Source organism: Amphiura filiformis, chromosome 1 (genome assembly GCF_039555335.1).
Source record: "Amphiura filiformis chromosome 1, Afil_fr2py, whole genome shotgun sequence".
Lineage (NCBI taxonomy): Eukaryota > Metazoa > Echinodermata > Ophiuroidea > Amphilepidida > Amphiuridae > Amphiura > Amphiura filiformis.
This window is the reverse complement of record NC_092628.1, coordinates 84,999,257-85,024,933: the sequence shown is the minus strand read 5'-3', so window position 1 is coordinate 85,024,933 and position 25,677 is coordinate 84,999,257. Positions and strand designations below refer to the sequence as shown.

Sequence of the window (25,677 nt, the reverse complement as noted above, 5' to 3'; positions counted from 1 at the left end):
TTTTATTAGCTTAAATTGCTTTAATTGGAATCAACATTGATCTCAAACTTTGTGTGGAAATATCAATAATCAAGTTTTATATTATTATTGTTCTTAGAAAATTAATTGTCACAAAAAGAAACTGAACAAGCAAAGTGGACAGGAAAGAACAATTTTAAATGTTCTTTCCCTTTAGTGTAAATAACATTAAATATAAACCAGTTATTTTTTGCATCTAGGGTATTGTATGTTCATTGTAAATGTAACTTTTGCAAGTCCATTAGTCTAGCAATAAGTATGTCATATTCGTGGACATGTCCAAATGTCTGAAGACCTGTATAACAACATACATTGCAGGATCTGTAGCAGGTGATTTTTGTTTGTTTTTCATATTTTTTTTAATGGGGAATGGCGATAGAGTTGACTGAAAATGTATGGTGGTCATCTGGCTTTAGTAATAGACTTGTAAACACAAATGCAAGGCCTGTATGCACAGGGTGTGATTGCACCCCCCCCCCACTCATGTCCCACGTTTTAGGGTAAAAATATTCAAGGTCCAATTCAAAAGAAAGGTATCCCCCCCAAAAAAAAAAAAAGATTAACAAAAAATCAAAATCTTTATGGAGTAAAGCACTTTTTTGCAAGTAATTTTGCATTGAAATTCCATACACCTTGCAAAAAACTTACCTGTGCAAAACTATAGAATGGTTGTAGACTGCATTGCATTCCTTTTTAAACAATTCATACCATTCCATGCCTAAAACACAACACATCCACATCCCCAGTGACTGCCCTGCCCAGAGAAAAAAAAACATTTTTCTCATGGATAGATAGCTGTTGGATCAGAACAGGATTGGTGGATTTTCCAATTCCATGGTGGGATTAGAGGGATGATAAATTTAAATGGTCTACTACAGTAGACTAAAATGGTTGATGATATTACACTAATCTTATAATATAGTATTCTTCTAAGCTGGTAACATTTGTGTGAAAATTCATTTATTGTATTGATTTCAAGTCGATTTCATGTCTAGAAACCCTATCAAAACTACGCTTAATTCAGAAAATATCAATATATATTTTTTCACCATGAGGAAGCAAACTAAATGAAATTACGTACATGGGAACATTGACACGTAGCCGTACACCTACACATTGTTATTGCAGGCAATCAAGTGTTAATTCCACTTTCATGTAATGGCAAATAATATTAAAATGGAATTTTTGGTTTGTTCAAGGATTTGTTATTGTTGCAACATCAACAGAAAGTTCAGAAACAGTACTATAGTGACGGAAATTTGTTCCTACATTTTTAAAGCTTTTACATGAGAAATGTTTGCACAATTTGCATTAGAAAACCTTTATTATTCAATATGAGTGCTTTAAAAATGTGTCCACTATGACAGCTTTATAAATGTGTGATTTAAATCCAAGGTTTTACAAATGAATTGTTTAAAAAAAACTGTTCAACTGATATCTAAGCAAATTGTTACAACTTTCAACAGTTACTACGCATCATATTTGAGACTGCTTCAACACACTGTGCTCCTGGAGCCCAACTACTTTAGTACTGCATATAGGGCAGCTATTCATTGTTACTATCTTAAACCAGTTACTACACATCATATTTGAGACTGCTTCAACATACTGTGCTCCTGGAGCCCAACTACTTTACTACTGCATAGGGCAGCTATTCATTGTTACTATCTTTCACCTTTCAATCCCTCTCAGAAAAATATAATAATAAATTAAAGAAATTGTCAAATCCAACAGGGACTTGAACCCGCAGCCTCTGATTACGACACCATTGCCTGTACCAGTCCGTCACAGAATCCCAGCTGGTAGAAGGATGATGTTTTGCTATATGAATGCATCCATCCTGGCACTTGTTGTCTGTACTAATTATGCATTTACCCAAAGGTTAATTACTATTGTGCAATGTGCATTCAGTCAGCCTTAATGGCATCTGCATAATTGAGAGACTTTGACTTAATCTTGTGTTCATTAATTGCAGTACAGATAGTAATTAATATTTGGTAATTAAATCATCTAAATAGATGCATGGCTGGTGTGGGCGTAATGTGCGTTTGGCAGTGAAATGGAATTTGTTGCCCTATATATATTTTTTGTTGTGTTTTTTTAGGTGAGTGTGTTTGTATTCACAATCCAAATCCCATAATTTATATCTATATAGATTAAAATTTGTTTAAACAGATTATAATTATTAAAGAATCCGGGCTTATGAAAGCAGTACTGAATGGAATTTGCCATTCAATCTAAAACATAGGTGACAGATCTTATAGGTGAAATCATGGTGAAATTAAGGATCTTTGGAGGGGAGAGTATGAGCTTGATGAAAAATATGGGGTGACAGAGATGCATAAGAATCAGGTCTTTTAACTGTTTTTAAAAGAGATGTTCTTAAAAGAGATGTATGGCTATTAAAATAGCCATCTTGAAAACTTGACTTAATTAATTCTGCTAGTTTTCTGTGTCCCTTGCACAAGGTTTGTTAAAGCTACAATCACAATCTAGCAAAAATGTTTGAAATCACTAAAGTGCAAAAATTAATTACCACATGCACAGGATGAACCATATTCAATTAGGGCTGCACGTCAGAGCTTCTTTCATCTGTAGATTCTTATTAACAGCATATAGGTGGTTCCATATGGAATTTTGAATAATGCAAAAGATTTATTCATCAAAATTGGTTAAGGTCTCTTTTTCACATACATATGATGACGTCCCCAGTCATTGGAAAGAGTTGTGAATGATACTTGATGTCATCAACAACCTGATTATACACAGAATAGAATGGGATGTAAATAGACATTCCTTTCAATGAGACCAAAATACTTGTTAGTTTTCTTCTTAGACTTTGATACTGTGTTTGCTCACTGCTAGGTTCTGTCCACATTTTGAGATGAGCACATTCTTGGGTCTTATTTGAATTAAAGTACATCTTAGAGAGTGCTGTTTAAATGTTTTACACATTTTGTGACCCTCTATTTACTCCTTTCGAAGATACTGGCCTCTGTTTTAAACTAGTGGGACTATATTATACTGCAATGTAACACTTGGCTTCTTTTCTGGGCGTCATTGGGAGGATCTACTTCAGCATTTTTTTTTCAAAAACATGTGTTGGTAGGCGGAAAAAAGGAGAATTTCACTTATTTACGTCTTTCCAATATTAAATAGTTTCCCTCAGAGCATGTGTCATAGGGCTCTGTGTGGAAGGGACTTAAGTTCAGAAGAAATAGGGATGGTATGGCATGACATATTCAAATATCTTGTTTTAAAATAGGCGATTATCAGGTTTCTTGCATATATGTGAACATAAAATTACATATTTATGCACATTTTTAGTTTTTGAGGTACCTGATTCAAGTGCGAAATTAAGCATGAAAAATTAAATATGATTTAGGAATGATTTCTAAACCTCTTTCTTAAGCTTCTTGCATGAGAAGATGATAGAGGGTGTATTGAATTGACAGCCTTATAGATAATAACATCACTGCTCTTCGCCATCTGACTCATGAACTCAGTTGGTTAGAGCATCGGTCCGGTGATCCGAAGGTCCCAGATTCATATCCTGGATGATAAGTAAAATCTTTTCACTGGCTGTCATTTATATATGTTGAGACTTGTGTTAAAACCTTTCTCATATCTTACGCAGTTTGCATTTATATGATGATACATTAAAAAAATTATTTTCCCTTCCCTCACCCAACATGATTATAATTATTTCACAACATCTGTAATACTCTTTTATTATCTTGTACTGCTTTTATTATTAATCGGGCCTACAGGGGAGGGGGAGAAGGAGGGGTACACTCCCAAATATCCAAAAAAGTCCACATACAAACCCACATTTTAAAAAAAAGGTTGAACCAAATGGCTTCATTTTGAAAACATATTCCAACTTATGAGTGGGGATGGGAGAGCACATGGCAATGATGCGATGAAGTCCACATTTTACGAAATCTGCCCTAAATATTGGAATATTATAAATGGGTATGCATTAAATCCTGAAATATATGGGCCATATGAAACATGCCATCTCAAATACACAATAGTAGGTTGAGTTTAACACTGCTCATCAATAGGACCCATAAGCCAGTAACTGTAGTATTCTGTGAATTTGTAATAACAATAATCTTGGAGCATATAAAACTTGATTTAAGAGTGTAAAATATCCTGTGACCTTTACATGGCTATAGATGTATGTAGCGAAATGGGAAACTTGATCCAGGCAAAAAAATATAATGCCATGATTTATGATCAATCATAGAGATATACAATACGATTTTTTGCTCGCTAACGTTTGGGACAAAAGTGGAGCAAAGTGAGTAGTTATCGGGCAAAATCGTTTTTCTTTTTCAACTTCTTACCTATGCTTTAAGCAATGATATGCTAACATTTTCATAAAACTAGGAGTTGGGTTACCTGACATTTCAGTGCTGAAAACCTGAGATATATGGGAAGTTGACCACTTTTTAGCTATTCCTCAAAGTAGGTTTTAGCAACAAATATGTTGATACTAGTTGATTGTGTTAGAGTGGGGTGTACTACATGTATGTGCTTGTGTAAGAGTAGGTAGGTGTTCATCGCCAAATGAAGCCTTATTTGTTGTAACACACCTCCAACCGTGAACACACACCTAAAGTAGACTGTCCAACAGTCTGTCGATAGGTGCAGGATGACGGAAATGGTGTAAAATCGCTATTTAGAGCATGAGCTCTCTTGGCGGTATAGGGGTGTACCCCCTTAGATATCACCACCTCATAGTGTGTGTATGCATGTTCACGGTATGTCGATTTACTGCAGGAATGTACGTCCTCGTTTGGAGGTGCTTAACAGGCAGGGGTGTGGGGGTGTATGTGTAATGTGTGGGGGTTGATGTGTATGTTGTTGAACTCAATATTACTGTCTTCAGTAGATAGCACCTTCATCACAGCAAAAGCATCATACATTTATCCAAGACAATAATACCCCTTATTTTCTTTGTTAATTTTAAAATGTTAGTTCGTATCTTAATGCTGTATATTTAAATATTGTTGCCATGTGTTTATGCTTTTATGTATGCTTTGTAAAGCGCATTGAGATTTGTTTGTAATGCGCTATATAAGAATAAATTATTATTATTATATTATTATTAATGAAGAAAACATTCTTGCCAAGTAGGATCAATCCCAAAGTGTTGAAAACTTGTTGAAATTCTTCTATATACCTGTCATGTTTATTTGGCTCTAATTTTCATAATTTTGAATCGTGGAACTCAACTGATGCGAGACCTTGATGCCTGTGGTAAGGTGTATGCATCATGGAATACCTGATGCATAACTCAGTACTTTACAATGTCCTTAATTACATTATAGAATGGGCTATTACAGTTGAAATCTATAAACCCCTATGAAAGACATAATGTTAAAACAAATTGTAGATTAAGGTGATGTTTTCCATAGGTGTATGGATTTTAACTGGAATAGCCTAATGCTATGGTGATTTGACTTGGAAGGAGGGGTAATTCAGTTTATTTGAGTGTGTACATCTTGAATTTCCTGACTGCAAAAGGCAATATGCCGCATAAAATGAGTTAGTCATTTGCAATCAATTGAAAGTGTTGAATAATCTCCTCATATACGTCATTTCTTAATATTTCTGGGAATCTTGGGCTTGGAGAAATGAGTCATTTGGTGAAAAATACCATAATATTTGGTTTGTGGACTATGACTGGATAAGTATGGTGTGGTTTTAGTGTTTATAGTACTATTTTAGTAGAAACTAGGGCAACAATCATGACCCTGATTGAATTATATGTGTGTGGGTAATCAATAGGAAAATAACGCATACGAAAGATGATGATTGAAAACAAGGAACAAACTTGGGTCACTGATGCATTATGGGTACTTTTTGTGCTGGTTGTATCCAAGGTCACATAATGATCATGCACATAGTCATGATTCAAAGGTCATTAGGGTCATAGCTGCACTATGTAATCCCTCAAATTTGGTCTCATATGAACAGTTTAAATTGTATTGCAACCAATTTGGGGTCATAGCTACATTATAGGAACCCACATCTATTGGTGATGTTCAGGTCATATACTCAGTTCAAAGGTCATTTGAGGTCAACTTGTAAAATACCAATGTAAGATTCTTGATTAAAATTTCACAGACCCCCCCCCCATGCTATGTATGGGCCTGAGTCATTCATTATGAACTTGTTACTTGAGGCAGGTGGTAAAAACTACCTGTATACATTATTCATTGTATGGGTAACATAGTGCAACTTGTGCACTTAATAAGCAGTGTGGATGTTAATTAACAAGTTAGCATTTTCTGTGGGATTTTGACATTTGACTTTTGAGTTGTCAAATCCCACAGAGAAACCATTCAACACTTTGCTAAAAAGGAACCAAATATCTGCATTGCATGTATAGTAGGCTAATTAGACGCATGTGATTCTTGAAATGGTCGGAAAGTATGTGAGGTTACACAAGTGTGACGGTGAACATGGTGAAGAAAGAGTCAAATGCGTTAATAGCACATTACAGCACTGATTTATGATGAACGGAACATAAATTTCTGGTAATGGTGCACGCACGCACACAGTGAGCAAGGATCTATAGGTTGGGTAAAGAACTCTGCAGAGGTTTATCAGGTATTCTACCGCCCTGTTTTTAATCGAATTTGATGCTATTGACATCTGAATGAGCCTAGGGACATATGAACTTGGTAATGTAACTATGTGAATTGTACAATTCTACATGGTTCTCTTAGCATTACGTTAATTGATGTGGTTAGCACAGCGCATATTCTTTGGATTAATGTGAGCTCCATTAATAGAATCAAGAATGAGAGAAGGGAAAAAAGACTAATTATAAGATAAGAACCCACATTCTTTGACATGATGGAACAAAACGGGAAACAAATTCACTTAATGATATGGATTTTCTTCATCTACTTAGTGTTCAAGGTTCTAAGCTCAAGTTGAAAATAGTAATATTTTGAAAGATGTTTGACAAATTGCATATCAGTGCTGGATGTCATGTGAAAGTAGATTTTAACAATTCAATTCCCCACATGATGCAATACTGATCATGTAGTTAGGATTCACTGCACACACCTGTAAACAGTAGGTTGTATGCTGACTTAGCTCAAAGGCCATAAGTGAAGGATTTCATCAAGGGAATCTATTACATTTAGCTGCTCTTTTCAAACATCCCCATGCTCCCAGCAGGACGCCCGGTCCAATGCTCCTCTCGACACAGTAAATTCACTCAACTACCAGCAACGAAAAACTGTTTGAAATATTCATTTATCAATCATACTATTATTGACTGGAATAAGTTACCACATTACATCACAGACATAGAAGACAAGGATAAGTTTAAGACAACAGTGAAACAGTACTTCAAAGAAAGCAAAGAATAAGCAACCACCAAAGTATCTGCAGATTAGCACCACCCTGCTCGTGTGACTCCTCTTTAGGGGCGTTGGGCAGTAAATAATCCAGATCCAGATCTAGATCCAGACTGAAGTATGACCAGCATCAGATCCACTGCCATTAATGGTCAAAAGGCCCGGCCAAAAGGACAATGTATATGGATCATTATGTAATTGCCATCAGGCAAGATCCCTCAGAGGACATTTGCATACAACATCCATATGCAGCACCGCCCAATGATGTGGGGAAGGGGTATTTATTTGTAAGAGATTGGGGTGTTTGTGTGGGTGGGTGTTACCAAGGATGTCTGTACATGTACAAATGATCTGTCTACTAATTAACTGGATATATTCCAGCAGATAGTCCTCAGAGCTTTCCAAGGTTCTGTTCTTGCTTCTAGGCATTTCTTTCTAAGCTCAAGTTGAAAATAGTGATATTTTCAAAGAGGTTTGACAGATTGAATATCGGTGCTGGTTGTCATGTGAAAGTAGATTTTAACAATCAATTCCCCACATGATGCAATACTGATCATGTTAATAGCATTCACTGCACACACCTGTAAACAGAAGGTTGTATGCAGGCTAGAGCTCAAAGCCCATAAGTGAAGGATTTAATCAAGGGAATCCATTACAGTTAGCTGCTCTTTTCAAACATCCCCATTAAATGCTCCCAGCAGGACTGAAGTATGACCAGCAGCAAATCCACTGCCATTAATGGTCAACAGCTGAATAACTCTCCAAAGGACTACAATGTATATGGATCATTATGTAAAATTACCATAACAAGATCCCAATGGGCACTCACATATAACATCCATTTATGCAATAACGCCCAATGATGCATTGGCTACCGGTCTAGAAATGACTTATTATTAAACTTGTGCTGATCATATACCGTAAAAACTTGGTAGTTAGCATATGTGCTTACTATCAAGCGCTGTACCATAGTCCAGCGCTTTACCCACTGAGCTAATGGGGTTGAGGCACAAATTTTGCAGGTTTACTTGTTCGTATATAATTATTTGTATCGATGATTTGCTCAATACCCTTTACACTTTTGTGGATGGGGCACTTCATGTTTGCATGTTTTAAAAGCACTCGATAGTAAGCACATATGCTAACTATTGAGTTTTTACGGTACAAGTCCTCAGACAAGCACACAAGCTGTTACAGGCTTTGCTTATGTGAAGATTGCACACTATTGCACATTCCTCATTCTTGCACAACTCAAGATCTCTTTTAAGAGTTATCAGTTTGATTCCTTAAGTCATTCTGTTCATCAACCTTATTAATATTGGTTGGTTTCGCCATTGCACTTTTTGTAAGAAAAAACTGTAGGTGAGCATTTTCATCACTTTGATCTGGAACAGCCTTCCTCTTGATGTTAGATCAGCACCATCAGTCAACACATTCAAGAAGAACTCATTTGTTCTCAAAACTGTTCATCTCTCGTTCTCTTATCATATTATTGTATTGCATTATTATTTGTACATGTAGTGATATGAGAGTGTTGGGGTGGGGGTGTTTGTGTGTTATAAGGGCATCCTGGCATACATGTAATCTGTCTGCATCATGCATTAGTTGGATCTACTCCAGCAGACAGTCTTTAGAGCTTTCCAAGCCAATTCACCAAAGCCTATAAGCCTAGTCCAATCTTTCAACTCAAAATTGGTTAAATTCCAGGTGATGGATTGGAGCTACATCATCCAAATAAAAAAGTCCCTTTCCGATAAATCCGTGAGCAATTTGTGATGTTTGTCATCCTTATGTCCCCCACCACATAGTTTATTATATATTTATTTATTTTGTGTGGTCTTATCACTAGTTGCCCACGCACATACAAAATTAAATCTAAATCTGACATTTGACAAAGTTTTCTTTTTCCATCATGCAAGCACAGCTTATGTCAATTCATCTTGACAACACATTTTGCATACCGTACTCTGCTCATTTCTCACCAATTGCTGATATTCATCTTTATTAAACTAGGAGACACTTTGTTGGGTTCAATACAGCAACAAATTAATCCAGTCTAGCTGTCCTGGTTTTTAATCGGCCTATTTATCTGTATACACATACCCCGACACCCCACTCGGCCTATTTATCTGTATACACATACCCCGACACCCTATGTGTAATCACCTGCAAACGTGGATGCCGTTTAGGACTATGCAAATGTGGCCGTCTGAATCTGTACACAATCGACATACCGAAGACGTTTTCCATCATTTTGTTGTTGTATTTTTGTATGTATGAAATGTTACCTCAAGAGCAGCTGTGGACGTTATATCTCACGTATGATAGAGGTTGTATTTCGCAAATACATTACACATAGAATTTCTGTCGTTTGCAGACCTCCTTGAACCAAGGACAGTCCCCTATTGTCGAGAGGTCCACGCTTCAAATGTGAAAAACAAGTGTGTTTTTGTTTGCTGGCATTAACGCCGCACTCCTGCATGTTCCTGCTATCAAATGTGGATGTTGAGTAAACACTCCTGCACCAAGAATGTAACTTTCATTATCTGACCGTGGACACACCTACTCAAACTGCAACAAAGTGTGGACTCGTATAGCCATCTATAATATATTGTCAAATCAGTAATTCACTGCAGCTATAAAAGAGTGTCCATTGCAAGTGTCCTGACTGTCCTCATTTGATAGTTTGGCACTACATGTAATTTGGTCCTATATAGCAACACCGGTGCCCAGTTATTTACCGATGACTCTTTTTATCATACCCTGGTGATGTAAGAAAGTAATGGACGTTTTCTGCCATTTATTGTGTGTTTGTGTACAAATGAAATTTTACCTAGCAACTGTGGTATATCTAATACACGATAGAGAATGTATTTCGCAAATGCATAATACATGCAATTGTGGTTATTTGCAGACCTCCAAAACCGAGTACGGTCTCCAGTTGCAGAGAGGTCCTCAATTTAAATATGAAATGTCATGTGTGTGTCCTTGTTTGTCGGTAAACACATATGCACCAAGCACTACACACATACATTTCATAAGGCATTCTTTTCAAACCCTTGTTCATATCTTAGCAAGTTGTAAGTTAAATCTATATTAAACTCAGGCAGGCTGCAATGTCTACCAAGTTGCACGTCCTAATTGCCTTTAACAAATATACATCCCATCAGTCACAAGTTAATAATGAATAATTAGAAGCAGAGATGGGAAGTACTGCCTCACCGCCCAGCTAGGCATTCTTAGTGTCTAAGGATCAGCTTATGCCAATATTTATTTTTGTAGCCTCGGAATAGTTAGGTACGTCGTTTCTTTGGCCGAGCAGTATAACCTCCTGGTATTTAAACAAGATGCGAAGGGAAGTCAAGAGGGCATTATAACAGTATTGTCTATAGAATATAAGGGTGTATTGGTCGGTGATTCTGCTTTCTCGGGTCATCCTAAGCCTCACTCGTAACTCGTTACAGAAAAGATGTACAAATAAATCCAACAGCATTGGCGATTATTTGCCCGTTAGCAAAATGACATAATGAGAGTGGCGAGCACGGGTCTGTGACATTTTTAATCTCCTCTTGATTATATTGACAGACTTTATTTTTCAAGGCATAATCAGTGCAATGCTAACGGGATTTGACGGCAACGTCAGAATGTAGACGTGACAAATATCTATAGATTAATGCTTCACATGTTTTATTCAGATTCCATGTGACATATTCATTTGATGAACATAGTAATCTGAATGCAATTTGCTTTCCTGAAATTGGGGGCAAATTTCTGTCATCAATTGGAAGCAGGTAAATTTTTAGTATTTCTAATTTGAGTGTTTACAGAAAACCAACGCTGACAAAGAGATGACCAGTTTGTCAAATTCAATAGTGTTGTTAATGTAAATCATTGTAAAAATATATATGGCGATCTTTACAATTGAAACGGAATCCTAAAATTATTGAATTAGGGCACATTTTGCAATGCAAACAGGAGGTGACTATTGTTAAACCTTTTTAGCAAGCTTTTTGCAAATGCGTGTTTTTAATCTTAGAATTTTCCTCACAATTTTGTGATTTTTCACTTTGATTGAGAATATACACCATTGAGCTTGACATATCATAGTGTATTTGCATTAGGTCTTGTGGCTGTAAGAAATTGGATTGTATTTCCTTCTCATGCAGTTTTAAAATTTGCATTCCCAAATGAATTGTTTAAATGCAATAATACAATAATTTCTTCAGAACTATTGATACTGGTACTTTCACTTTGATGTTCTCTCTGATTTGCCTTTTTCTCGAATGTTAACATTTTGTGTTCCACAACATTTATGAATTAATTCCTTAATTCTTTTCTTTTCTTGTGTTTGGCGTACATTCATTATTTTCATGATTTGAACTGGCCGAGTTCTATCAGACTGTAATGTGCCCCAGATTGTTATAGCTGGCCCACTTTAATTCAACCTTACTATGGCAGTGCAGAGTGTAAATATCGGTTAGGTGGGGGTGGCTCAGTGTTAGGGATCGAGGGTTTTGCAGATCAGCAGTGAACCATTGTTGCAAGGTGTGACAAATCATTGACAAACATCTAACAGTTGCCAACACTGATTTAATTCTCACATTGGCCCTTTATTTGCAATTTTCAAATGGTGAAAAATGGGAAGATCAAGATGGATATAAAATTTGCCCTGGTTTTATACTATGAGTGGGCAGATTGTTGTGAAAGTGACACCCATGCAAAGAATATGATTTATGGCTGAATTAAAAAATTGAAAGTAACTATTGTCTGATACAGAGATGAAAGATGCAAAGGAGCATTAGTGATATGTATCAAAAATGCCAAATAAATAATACTATATCTGTTTGTTCCTGTCTTGACTTGTTTGCAATCAGAAATATGAAGGATATATCGCTATGTTACCGTCAACATTTTTAAACAAAAGCTTTCAAATATTGACTATATCTTCTGTGAACTAAATGACTATAAATAACAAATATCGAATTTTGAACATTGGACATAAAAGAAGGTATTGATCCATGATCCATTTGGCATTGAACGATAGACAATATGGTGTGTTGTTAGCCGGATCTCACTGGCAAAATGTGAGATTCACTTTCACTCTTTCACACTTTTACCAAATATCACATTTTTTCAATTAAAAAAATATATAGGCATATATACTACTTGTGCCACAAACATGCACAACACTTACACTCCTGCATTTGAAAAATTTTATGTCCACAAAGGATTTTTTCCTTCAGCTGGGAGTCCATGGTTTACACATTTGGTTATGCTTGCATATAAATACATTTTACATACACACCCCGATTGATACACACATGCCTTACCGTGGACATGTTCAAGTGTTTACTATCCAAGTGTGGACAGACCCTATACTGGCAACTGCGGCTATAACACTCACTTCTGGTGTTTCACGTATAGAAACACCGTCTAGGAACCATGGACATAATCCACAGTTCCAAGTGTGCATCCACTGTTGTACAGAGATTGCTCATGTGTATGTCCTCATTTGTCACTCCCTCCTATGTGTAAACACCAGTAAACACACCCCTACATAAATAAATACTGTGTTTCTTTTACCAAAATCAACATTTTAAGTTTTATAGGCTATACTATGGAGTCCTAAAATTGTTTTAATCACGAAGGGCAGAATATCAAACAGCTTTAACCGTGGACATTGTTTATAATGTGTGTGTTTTAATGACCTTTGACATTTAAAACTTTTTAAAAACTTTTTGTTACATATGACACAATAATAGTAGTTGTGTAACAGGAAATTAATAAAAGGGGTATATTTGATCCAATCCAATTGTTGGATTATATCTGCAAGCTGTGTAACTATTATAGGTCATATGTTTCATGTTCACAACATGATATACTAGACTCTTTATTTACTTACAATATGCAATATATAATGTTGAGGAGACAGTGAAGTAGTGTTACTATACGCCCACACCCATATGTTGCTTCGGTATACATTGATTACAAAAATTAAAGGGACGTTCAGGAGTTTTCTGAACAATTTTTTTTTGCACTGGTCTACACATTGATGACAAGCATATGGGCATGATTTGATCATAAAGTGCATGCCTTTTTAAGAAATAGCTCAAGCTATTTCTCCAGTATGTTTACAATTATTTGCTATATATATGTAAGCATGGTTTCATTATATGACTGCCGTAATTTTTGCCTTTCAGAGCAAAAATTAAGTTTTGACAAATCCAGGTGTACTGTGCTATAAACTGCTCCCTGAATTTGTTTAGGAGAGTGTGATTCACCTGATTTAACTAGACTATAATAATATTTTTACTTTTTCAGGTGTGCTATAAATCTTGTGATCATATAGCAGTCCCACACCTTAAAACTGAACCCCTGCACTCTGTAACTTCAGAAAGGGTAGTCATGAAAGTAACTATCATAGGCAATCTGGTGTGGGATTTTTATTTTAAAAACAAATATAGAATACAACATGAAGTGAAATTGTGACATACTCCTTTAAATCATGGGCCATTCAAAATTTACAACTTAGTTTAGATGAGATAGTTAAGTTTTCATTGTTGAAAATTGATGTTTTTGACCTTTAGCTGCTAATAGAAAGGAGAGGTCATAAAACATCCATTTGTTGTGGTTAATACTAGCTGGAGAAGATTTAGGTGCGCTGGTCTTATAAATTTTGTTGGGAGGTTTCTGATATTTCATCTTGACAATTAATGATCTTCTGCTAACCTTAAGATGGGTTTGAAGGTGACTGCAGTGGAACAGTATACCTGCATATAAAAATAAATGCAGTGATTTATAATGCTTTTTACTAAACCCACATGCACACTTCACAGATTTCCCTAAGCTTAGAAATGTTGTTGCATGTCAGAAAATATTGAAAAAGGTGCTAGATACATTCCAAATGCATGTATTTATTTGTTTTCAGAATGCAATATGCATGCAATACCCATCATGTTAAGTTCTACAATGTAACACTCTTACAGAATGGAGTGCATGGGCATTTTAAAGGTGTTATTACTAACACTATACAGTCTATCAGCACCAGGAGGATGAGATTTACCACATGGTTGCCAATGTCATATGCGCAGCTCTCACAAAATGTCAACCAAAACCAAAAGTGTTTTTTGTTTTTATTTTAATAATTCAATACAGCTAATACATGACATTTTAAGGTATGACGACTTTTCATGCTATGCACACATCTGATGGTTCATGTGGATGGCAATTCATTCCCAAGTGGTCCCCGTCGCCAAATGGACATTTGTAAACAACCTGTCTCTGTGCATTTATAGTTTATCCTACATGACTGCTCATCCATGATACTCTTGTGATTTAATGCTTTGCGTGATGGCTGTAGAAGTTCTGAGATATTTCCTTAAATTATCAAGAACCATCTGAAGAAATATTGAACCAATACTGGGCTTGTTTGTACTCATTTTAATGCATTTTTCATACTGATTCCAAATATGGTCATGGAATTGTACAAATCTGAAATTTGTGAATTTAACAAAATTGGAACTTGTCGTCTGCAGTCGACACTTATGTGGAGACTGAGAGTTAATATGGATTTTTAGGAAGCATGCTGTGTGGTGCTCAATGGTGTGAGGTGTGAGAAGGGGACAATTGCAAGATCAATTTGCTGAATTGTGTGATTGCATTTCTGATTTGTTTGTGGGGTGTAGATGTGTGCGTAGTTATGTATGTGTGCTGTACATGTAATAACAATATTCATCTTCGTAGTGCACATATTGAAGCAAAATAATAATTGCTGTCTTCAGTAGATAGCAATATAGGTTGTTTTTGTAGAACTCATATTGAAGCAGCTTACTTGAAAGTAGTGTACTTCAGTAGAAAGCAACAGTCTTGATCAGGAAAAAATCCAAAAGATTACGAGTTATCAGTAGATAGGAATGTGGATATTGTTCTTAGTACATAGAGGGAACCCAGATGATTGCTATCTTCAGTAGAAAGCAATGCACTTGTATTCTGAGTTCATAGTGAAAAGCAACAAAACATACTGGCATCACTCAGTTCTTAGTGCATAGGAGAAAACATTGATATCTTCAGTAGAAAGCAACGCACTTGTATTCTGAGTTCATAGTGAAAAGCAACAAAACATACTGGCATCACTCAGTTCTTAGTGCATAGGAGAAAACGTTGCTATCTTCAGTAGAAAGCAACACACTTGTATTCTGAGTTCATAGTGAAAAGCAACAAAACATACTGGCATCACTCAGTTCTTAGTGCATGGGAGAAAACGTTGCTGTCTTCAGTAGAAAGCAACACACTTGTATTCTGAGTTCATAGTGAAAAGCAACAAAACATACTGGCATCACTCAGTTCTTAGTGCATGGGAGAAAACGTTGCTGTCTTCAGTAGAAAGCAACACACTTGTATTCTGAGTTCATAGTGAAAAGCAACAAAACATACTGGCATCACTCAGTTCTTAGTGCATAAGAGAAAACGTTGCTATCTTCAGTAGAAAGCAACTCACTTGTGTTCTGAGTTCATAGTGAAAAGCAACAAAACATACTACCATCACTCAGTTCTTAGTGCATAGGAGAAAACGTTGCTATCTTCAGTAGAAAGCAATGCACTTGTACAGTTAAAAGCAACAAAAATACATACTTGGATTTACAAATAAAATAAAATATATAAATCTAAAATTTATTGATTATTTATTATAATGATGATTATATTGTAATTGATAATTTGATTACACAAAATGACCATTTACCTCATTCTGATTTATATATTTATTTATTATTTGTTATAGTGTTGATAATATTGTAATTGATAATTTGATTACACAAAATGACCATTTACCTCATTCTGATTTTGTTTGTTTGCTGCTGTCAAGAATTATTCATATGATTCTTTTTAAAAGGTCAAGGCTATGTATGCCATTGATTCAGAAAATCCATTCTAAAGATAATTAAATAAGTTTGTGGGTTGACAATTGATGAGCTGAAATCAACCAGTACCAATTAAAAATCTGATTATGACGAGTGGACATTTTTTTAGTTATTGATTTTTTTTTTTTTCAAGTGTATCGTAATAGGTATAGTCAGGTTTTATCTACACCCATATATTTGATATCATTCATTCATTTACAACTACAAACCACTCTTTAGCATCCCATCATCCTTAATGAGGCACCAACAGCTGGGTGATTAGTAAAAAGCAATGAAAACGCAAAACTGATTTTATAACACGTTTGTGGAAGTGTGTGTGGATGTATTAATGCTTTCATGGCAGGTTGGTGTGTAGGTGGGAAACTCTGGGGGTGGGGGCGCTGTTGTCTGTTTATGGGGTGCTGTATTGTCAAAGGAGAATAAGATGGAGAGCGCTATTGGGACAACCCTAATGAGTTCCTGTAAAATATGACAACTTTTGAGGTAATATGGGCTGTAAAATAGGTCTGTGAATTAAAAGTGGGCAGAAATGGGTTTGCAGTCTGGAGAGCATGACAAAAACAGTGAGGGCTCTATTTATTGGCTCATACTGGAAAACAAGATGGAAGACTACCCATACATTTGGAACATTATGTTAAACTTTTGATATGCAATCGACTGGCTATCATAAAATAGCTCAAATAACACCAAAAAGGCTAAAAAGCCAAAACAAATTGTATTTTGATGTGTATTTCAATGGGGCATTTTATACTTAGTAGTGTGCTCCCGATAATGTACAGAGTATTACCTATCGATTTGTGCGAGTCATGAAGAAAGATGTTTCAGCTCCGTTGTTTGCTTGGACTGGTCAAGGTCACTATAAAGCTGTACCAGTCGGTGAACAGAAAAAAGATCTCAACTATAAGTGTTAATTAGTTGTATGCCCCGAGATTTCAAATAGAATAGTCAATCTTAAATAGATTATGAAATCTTTCACCTCAAGATTGTAGGGGAATTGTCAAAATAGTGTAATGATGATGATGAAAAACAAAAAGGGGATAGAGTAGTATGGTTGAAGTTCAATACCCCAGGTTCAGCACTCTTGAAATTGACTTGCCAAAATGTCAGCATAGGAAAATTCAAATTCAATATTAATTCTGAATCCTCATCTACAAAATGAAGTTTGCATTTGTGGCACAATCTCGTGAAATGAGTCTTTTCTATTGAGCAAATAAATTTTTCATTCCTGTTTTGATCAATAACATGCCTACTTGTGCACTCATATGATAGACCTTTGCCGGGAACAAAAACTCATGCCCCATCAGCATGAGGTCAATTTATGAGGTATGAAGGTGACTATGCCGTTTGAACTAAGACCATTTTGTCTTATAGTGCATACATTTGATATTATTTTATTGGCTAAAATTTCTGGAAATCACATTGAAATTGGACTTGTCAGTTTCTGAGATTTCATTACTTGACATTTCCAGACAAAATTTATTACAAAAGAATGTAAATATTTCCTTAGGCCATTTATATAAAATGAATTTTGGCAAGAGATAACTCATTATTTTTGCTCTTTAATGTTACAATTATTGCGCTTCAAGTATTCTGTTTACATGGACTATGATTGGTTCACAGGTTTTTTTGTGGTCTGTGGGTTTAGTGTCTTGTAACATAGTCATCGATGATGCATGTTTGTGGCAAATGTGTGGGCAAGAAGACGGAGACTGATGATTTAACAAGATTGAGCAATTACAGTTAAAATACACACCCCCTATGGAAGACATTACCTTAAAATCTTCCACACAGGGAGTGTAGATTTCAAATGGAGTCACCCATTCAGGTAACCACACACACTCCCTGTGTCTAAATTTCGGATCATGCTTTCCATAGGGGGTGTGTAGACTTTGACTGGAATAGCCTATTCCTAGGTCAGTGACTGCACTGGAGATGCTTCTAATTTTAAACAAGGCTTATAGAAACATCGCACTTCGCAAAAATTTGTTATCTAGAAATGATCACATGTGCGCGTATATGTAACAAGATCAATTACCGGCTGACCCTGTGGGTTTGGACAGAATCCAGTGATGCAAAGATAGTAGTTTGTTCTTGGTCGACAACATTGTCTTCTCCGGTGTGGAACTGAATTAGATGGTCAATATGGTCAGACTCGCTTATAGCCATATCTGCCTTTTCCTATTGCCTTAGATTTTGAATTCAGTCAGAACAGGTTATTGCCCGGTCAAGGTTTCAGGTGTTTCATGTTGGTTTTAAACATAAATTTCTGTCACATTTGTTTCTTTCTTTTTGTATAAATAAGTCAAAAATATTATAAAAGGTTTGTCTCAGAAGATAATGGAAGAACGCTGTAAGTGTTATGAATTATTGTGTGGGGTTGTGTTTTTTTAGTTGGAAAAGGCTATGTATTTTAAATCTGTGTGTGTGACATTATACCCTGTATTTGAAAAATACATGTGACATATTATACCCTGCATTTTAAAATATATATGTGACAGTTAAGGCCTATACATGTGTTTGTATGAACATGATGAATGTTTGTGAAAGGCGAATGATGGATTGGGTGTGTGGATATTATGCATAGCATTGTGTGCAATTGCCTGTTTGCCATGTGAAGATGCTATTTTATTTTAATTACTATTATTTATTAATTGGCTTTTGTTTCAACACAAGAGGGTTGAATATTTAAAAGGTAAATAGATCTTCTAGTAATAATGTACTTTAATCAATATGTTTTACCACTGAATGATATGAATTGCCACTGAATAACACATTTTTTATCTCTCTTTTTTATTCTATGTGCTGTTTTACAAATTTGATTTCTTGGCGATACAGGTAAGTAAATATTTGATTCTTTAGTTGCATATAGCATCTTAACAATATTGACAAAACAAATCCTTTAGTCCACTGAGAAGGGTGGTTTATATTAAAGTGTCAGCTTTGTCAGAAATGCAGTTTGCAATCAAGTCTTTTTAAAGTTCAATTTTATATATACTGCCCACAAAATATAGCCAAACACTAGCCACAAAATTTATTCTGCGTATATTGTGATACCTCAATTGGCACAATGTGACTTTATTTCCTCAAGTTATACCAAATTGAATAGAAAAGGAGAGCATTTCAAAGGTAACAAATTTGGGCTATTTCCTCCATCAGGGTGATTCCTGCTGGCTATTGTAACGGGTTCATTATAGCATGACAGATCAACACTCACTGGCCGTGCTCATAAATAGCATGTTTCAAGAGGATAAGTCTCTAAGAAAATTTTGTCACTTTTGAAATGCTCTGATGTTTATTCAAATTGGTATATAAACTTGGGTAAATAAAATAGCATAGATACTAGCAACATTCTTGTTTTTAGTAGTCCGGCAGAGTAAAATTTGTATTGTGTTAAGTGATAATTTGAAAGTAAAATATTGCTGTCTTCAGTAGATAGCAACATTCTTGTTTTTAGTAGTCCAGCAGAGTAAAATTTATGAGAAAGCAAAATTTGTATTGTGTTAAGGGATCTAAAATGAGCGTTTATTAGTGTTTCGACAGTATTTTTTTTGTGGGACATGAGCACCTCAGACCTATCGATTGCATTCTGAATCTGGCATGTCTTTCTGATATCAAATAATTTTCATTTTTGAAAATTACAATATAATAAAATTTTATGACAAATTATAAAAATTTGATATTTTTCAAATTTTTGATATATAACAGTCCTCGAAGTAAATTATATAAATCTAATGATATATTCTTAAAGTGTATGTAGCAGGAAGGAAAAGCCGACGGTCAATTGAAAATTTGGACCTTTCATATTGAAGATATGGATTTTTTTCCCAAAAAGACCTATTTTTTTTTGTGTTTTGGGAAAAAAATCCATATCTTCAATACTGAAAGGTCAAAATTTTCAATTGATCGTCGATTTTCATCCCACCTACATACACTTTTAAGTATAAATCATCAGATTTATAAAGTTTACTTCAAGTACTGTTAAATATCAAAAATATCAATTTTAATGATTTGCCATAAAATGTGTATTAAATTGCGAATTTCAAAAATCAAAATTATTTGATATCAGAATGACATTCTTCGTATTCAGAATGCAATTCGATATGTCTGATGTGCTCTAATGTCCCAAAATAAATACTGTCCAAACGCTCATACCCCAGCCCTTAAGTGATAATTTGAAAGTAAAATAATAGCAACATTCTTGTTTTTAGTTGTCTGGCAGAGTAAAATTTATGAGAAACAAAATTTGTATTGTGTTAAGTGATAATTTGAAAGTAAAATATTGCTGTCTTCAGTAGATAGCAACATTCTTGTTTTTAGTAGTCCGGCAGAGTAAAATTTATGAGGAAGCAAAATTCGTATTGTTTTTAGTGATAATTTGAAAGTACAACATTGCTGTCTTCAGTAGATAGCCGATGTCTTGTTGTTAGAGCACAGAAAAAATGAGCTGATGATTGTTACCTTCAGTAGAAAGCAATTTATTTGTATTTTAAGTTCATGGTAAAAAGCAACAAAAATTCTGTCTTCAATAGATTGCAACATTCTTGTTTTTGTAGTCCTGCAGAGTAAAATTCATGAGAAAGCAGCATTTGTATTGTTTTTAGTAATAATTTGAAAGTACAACATTGCTGTCTTCAGTAGATAGCAGATGTCTTGTTGTTATAGCACAGAAAAAATGAGCTGACAATTGTTACTTTCAGTAGAAAGCAATTCATTTGTATTTTAAGTTCATGGTAAAAAGCAACAAAAATTCTGTCTTCAATAGATTGCAACATTCTTGTTTTTAGTAGTCCGGCAGAGTAAAATTCATGAGAAAGCAAAATTTGTATTGTTTTAAGTTATAATTTGAAAGTACAACATTGCTGTCTTCAGTAGATAGCAGATGTGTTGTTGTTAGAGCACAGAAAAATGAGCTGATGATTGTTATCTTCAGTAGAAAGCAATTCATTTGTATTATAAGTTCATGGTAAAAAACAACAAAAAATACTGTCTTCAATAGCAAAAATATGCAGATCAAAATTATCCATCTAATGGTTACTTTCTTTGGTACTTTAGATTGAGTCTCTTTAAGATATTGCTTTGTTGTAAGTGTTCAGATGTTTTTTTGTGCACAGCATATTTATCAATGCCCCTTTAAAAGTGATGAACTCAAAAAGTGTATTGCATATCTTCATACCTTAGTGCTTTCCTAACAAATTAAACCTTTCATGTTTAATCAGTTTACGGCATTGCGATTTTAAAATGTCCTGTAAAAATGAACAACACAATAAGTTTAACCTTCAAGTAGGGCAGTGTAAAAATGCAATCTTCTAGTACAGTGGTTATAATTAACTGACGTGGTAGTTATGAATTCATTTTTCAGTGAAGGCTATCTACATGGCACTGTTTGATCCAGTTTGTTCCAGGCTATCCTGGCTCGGATTGATGCATTTTATTTTCTCTCTTTAAATTTCCAAAGTTATGGCATTTTTGGGGTGGTCCCAATTCCCCATACAAGAAATAGGATACATGGACAGGGGAATAGCTTTGTTACTACTGCAACCATTTTGAAGTTTTTGGTGTTTAAATTGGTACTTAATTTAAGTTGTATTTTAATTTGTAAATGTACGGCTCTTGCAGGGCCCCCAGGAAGATCAGTGTTTTCATTGATGGGATTACCCTGCTTAAAGAAAGTATAAATAAATTGGTTTATCTTTTTACATGGTCTAATCTGAAATGATGCGGGACAAAAATAAGCACTTGTTGCACCGCAGTGTAAAAATAACACACACAAATTTGTTATATACGAAGTAATCTACTTAGAGTAGACTCAATTTGGATTTGAAGGCAGTGTCTGAAGAACTTCAATTTCATACAAGCCTGTGTAAAGACACTATAAACCATTCACAATGCAGATCAAATATCAAACAAGCAAGTGCGTCAAAGAGGATATGCACCGTCGCCCTGGTGAAGCAATATTGTTATGGCATCATATAGGATAGAGTAATCGGCCAAAGTTGTTATTGTTGTTGGTTATTATGGGGGTAGCTATGAGGTGTGGATGCACTCTGGCTAAATTACTCCCTTGGAAGGTGAAATCAATCTTATATGTTTTCATTTAATTTTCTTATCCATATAATATGTTACAATTTGCTGAAACTTCATCCAGATTGGACTTGAGGTTGCAACATGGCGTCAATCCATGAGGGGGGGGCAAGGGATGTTTCCCCACCCTCCCCACCCACTTTTCGGCAAAATAGTCAATTTTTTGTTTTATTCAGCCACTTTGTGACAATTCTGGCTGATTGCCCCCCTCCCCCCCCAATTCAATCCGGATTGGCGCTAATGGGTTGCAGAGATATGATAGTTGTCAGCTTGCTAAAAATAGCAGAATACAAAAAGAAATTTGACATGTCTTATGGCAATACCTCAAAATCAATTCACCACCTAGGTTTCATTATCACTGAGGTATAGGACTTTTTATTTTTTCGGAGAAGAGCAGGTAGGGCAACCACTTGATTATATTTCTACATGTTCATACTACATACTCTGAAAGTTTTAGAAAATTCGTACGAGACGGTTTTTTTAAAATCACATTTTTGTTCCTAAAATGGTGGTTATAGCACCCTCAACGGGCACTCTTCCCATAGGGCTACGTGTAAAGACCAGTTATAGACAAATGGCCCTAAAATAAAACGGACTCGTGCGAATATCCTCAAATTTTGCATATGATGTAGATTTAACATCTGGAATGTAATGCAAGTGATGTCGTTGCTGCTCTTCTAAATTCATTTTTAAAATGTCCGCCCCAGACCAAGGTGATCACCAACATTGATCTTATTTGTTTACATGATTGCATCTGATAATGGTTTATAAGCACATTTTGTTCAGCACCACATATTGATATGGAAGATTGGATTCAGAGTCCAAACAAGACTTCTAGGCTCAAATTCTCCATTGTTCTGCACTTGTGGTTGTATATAAGGAAGGGAGATTCTAGCTAAGGTAAAAGTGGTTTAAGGTTACCGTTAAAATGTGTAGAACAAATTTTAGGTAGTTTAAAAATTTAACAAACTACCCTAAAAATTCGTTCTTGTCTGAGCAACTCAATAATAGGCACATATACTTATTATCAAATTTTTACGGTATGTGATAATTTCTTGGCAAAGCAATATTCTTGTGATATCGTGCTTTATAAAGCCATCAGTCAATGTGGTTATGGTTGGTGCTTCTGTTAAAGGGGAAAGTGAAGCTAAATGTGTGAAAATTTTAATGAGGTTTATAATGATATTGCATAAAATGAGCCCATGGGTAATGTTAATAAATCCCTCCAACCTTTCAGGTGTGAGATAGAGAGCAAATTGATGTTGTTTAACTTTTTGCATCTTTGTTAATTTTTAGCCAAGGTAAGGGACGTTTTGCCGTTTGATTTCTCACCTAATACAGTTCAGGTTGGATTCAGCTACAAATTCTGTTTGTTCTGTATTGAGAAAAAAAGAGATGCACACCTACACACAATTTACCACCGTGCTTGTCAGTATGACTCAATGAGAAGTGACCCATCTATGGTAGCAGTAAACAAAATTTATTTGGTCATTATTTTTCCTCAGGGTACCGCTAAAACAAATTTGTCAGAAAAATGCAGACAGCCTCTGCAATTTGCATTATACAAAATGTCAAGAGTAATCAATCAGTTCTTGACCAAATTGAAGAACAATGGGATAATATGCTAATTGAGATTAAGATCAATTCAGATTAAAGCCATATCAACACGATTTCAGTCAATTTTAATTTTTTATTCTTTGCCAAATATTATGAAATAATATTAATAATAACTATCAAGAAGGTTTTCTGTCCATTTTAAGCCAAAACAATAAAGTCAAATGAAGGAAAGCCAACCTAAGAGCAATGCCGAATTCATGAGAAACTCTTTCCAATATTTATATATTAAACTCATTTGACATATTTAACATCCTTGTTGTTTCCCTTCAAATTGATGCCACACATTTGTGTAAAGTAGCCCAATCATACTAAAGAAAGCAGAAACACCCAACCCAGTTTATATAAATAGGATGCCTTTTCCTGGTAAGTTTGAATGATCACTGCCATTCTGGGAAAGAGAACTATCTGCCATTAAAGCCTTTCCAGCTCCTGCGACTTGTAAGGAATTTTTCTGATACCCTGTGTAGTTCACTAGATGAGGATTTTATTGCTTCATTGGCCTGTTCGAATGCTAGATGTTTATATTTTCTCAACTTCGTTTTATGTAATTGGGAAAGTTGCGCATCATATTTTCTTGTTTATCTTTCTATTGACCAAGCTGTCAGTCACATTGCTAATGTATCGGACTGTGTTGTATGCATTTCAACTCATCAAAACACATTCCAATATAGTTCCAAAGTATCCTTTTGAAAATGACAAGGACTGTCTCTGGAACCATTGAACCAATGACAGTAATATACTAGTACCAACATTTGCACTAAAATTTTATGAATATTTGTTGGGAAAACAGTGAAAATGCTGAGTTGAGATTTCAACTGGAATAGTCCATTGTATGTAGCTGGGATTCAATGGGATCCCAATATTGCTCACTCAGCTCAATATGTTCTTGAGATATTTTGTTGCCTTCACCCAAGAACCACCGAATTCAGTGCAATATTAGCCGTCTAAAATGCTCATAACTGCTCATGAAAATTTAGGTTGAGTCAAGTTATTGGAGCTATTTTCCAGGTCAGGTCTTGAGTCACTGTACAAATTCAGTCTGAAAAATTTTTGAAGTTAGTGTTGTCATTGGAGCGATTTTCCATTTCAAGTCAAGTTCAGTCAGTCGAGTCACTGTACAAATTAATTGAGTCAGTTTACAAATGGAATCACTGTACAAATTGAGTCACTGTACAAATTGAGTCACTGTACAAATTGAGTTACTGTTCAAATTGAGTCAGTATACAAATTGAGTCACTGTACAAATTGAGTTACTGTTCAAATTGAGTTACTATACAAATTGAGTCACTGTACAAATTGTGTCACTATACAAATTGAGTCACTGTACAAATTGAGTTACTGTTCAAATTGAGTCACTATACAAATTGGGTTATTGTACAAATTCAATAGGGAACGTTGAGAAAGTTAGTCGATTCGATCATCCAAGAGTCGATCGAGTCACATCTGGTTATGCCTCCACCGCGAGGCATACTGTTTTTGCAATGTCCGTGCTTCCGTCCGGATGCTGTATCTGGGGCATGGATGGGCGGATTGACTTCAGATTTTCAGGATAGGTGGGTCATGGTCAAAAACTCTGGATACTTTTTTTGGGTGGTGTTCAAGGTCATATACTGAGGTCAAAGGTCATTTGAGGTCAAACAAAGTAAAATGGTAAATTT

General features: G+C 35.2%; 1 protein-coding gene across 1 annotated transcript in view; it reads left to right on the top strand.

Annotated features, from left to right (window-relative positions):
* Positions 1–25,677, top strand: part of LOC140155419 (diacylglycerol kinase beta-like) — a 169,681-nt gene that overhangs the window by 1,516 nt on the left and 142,488 nt on the right.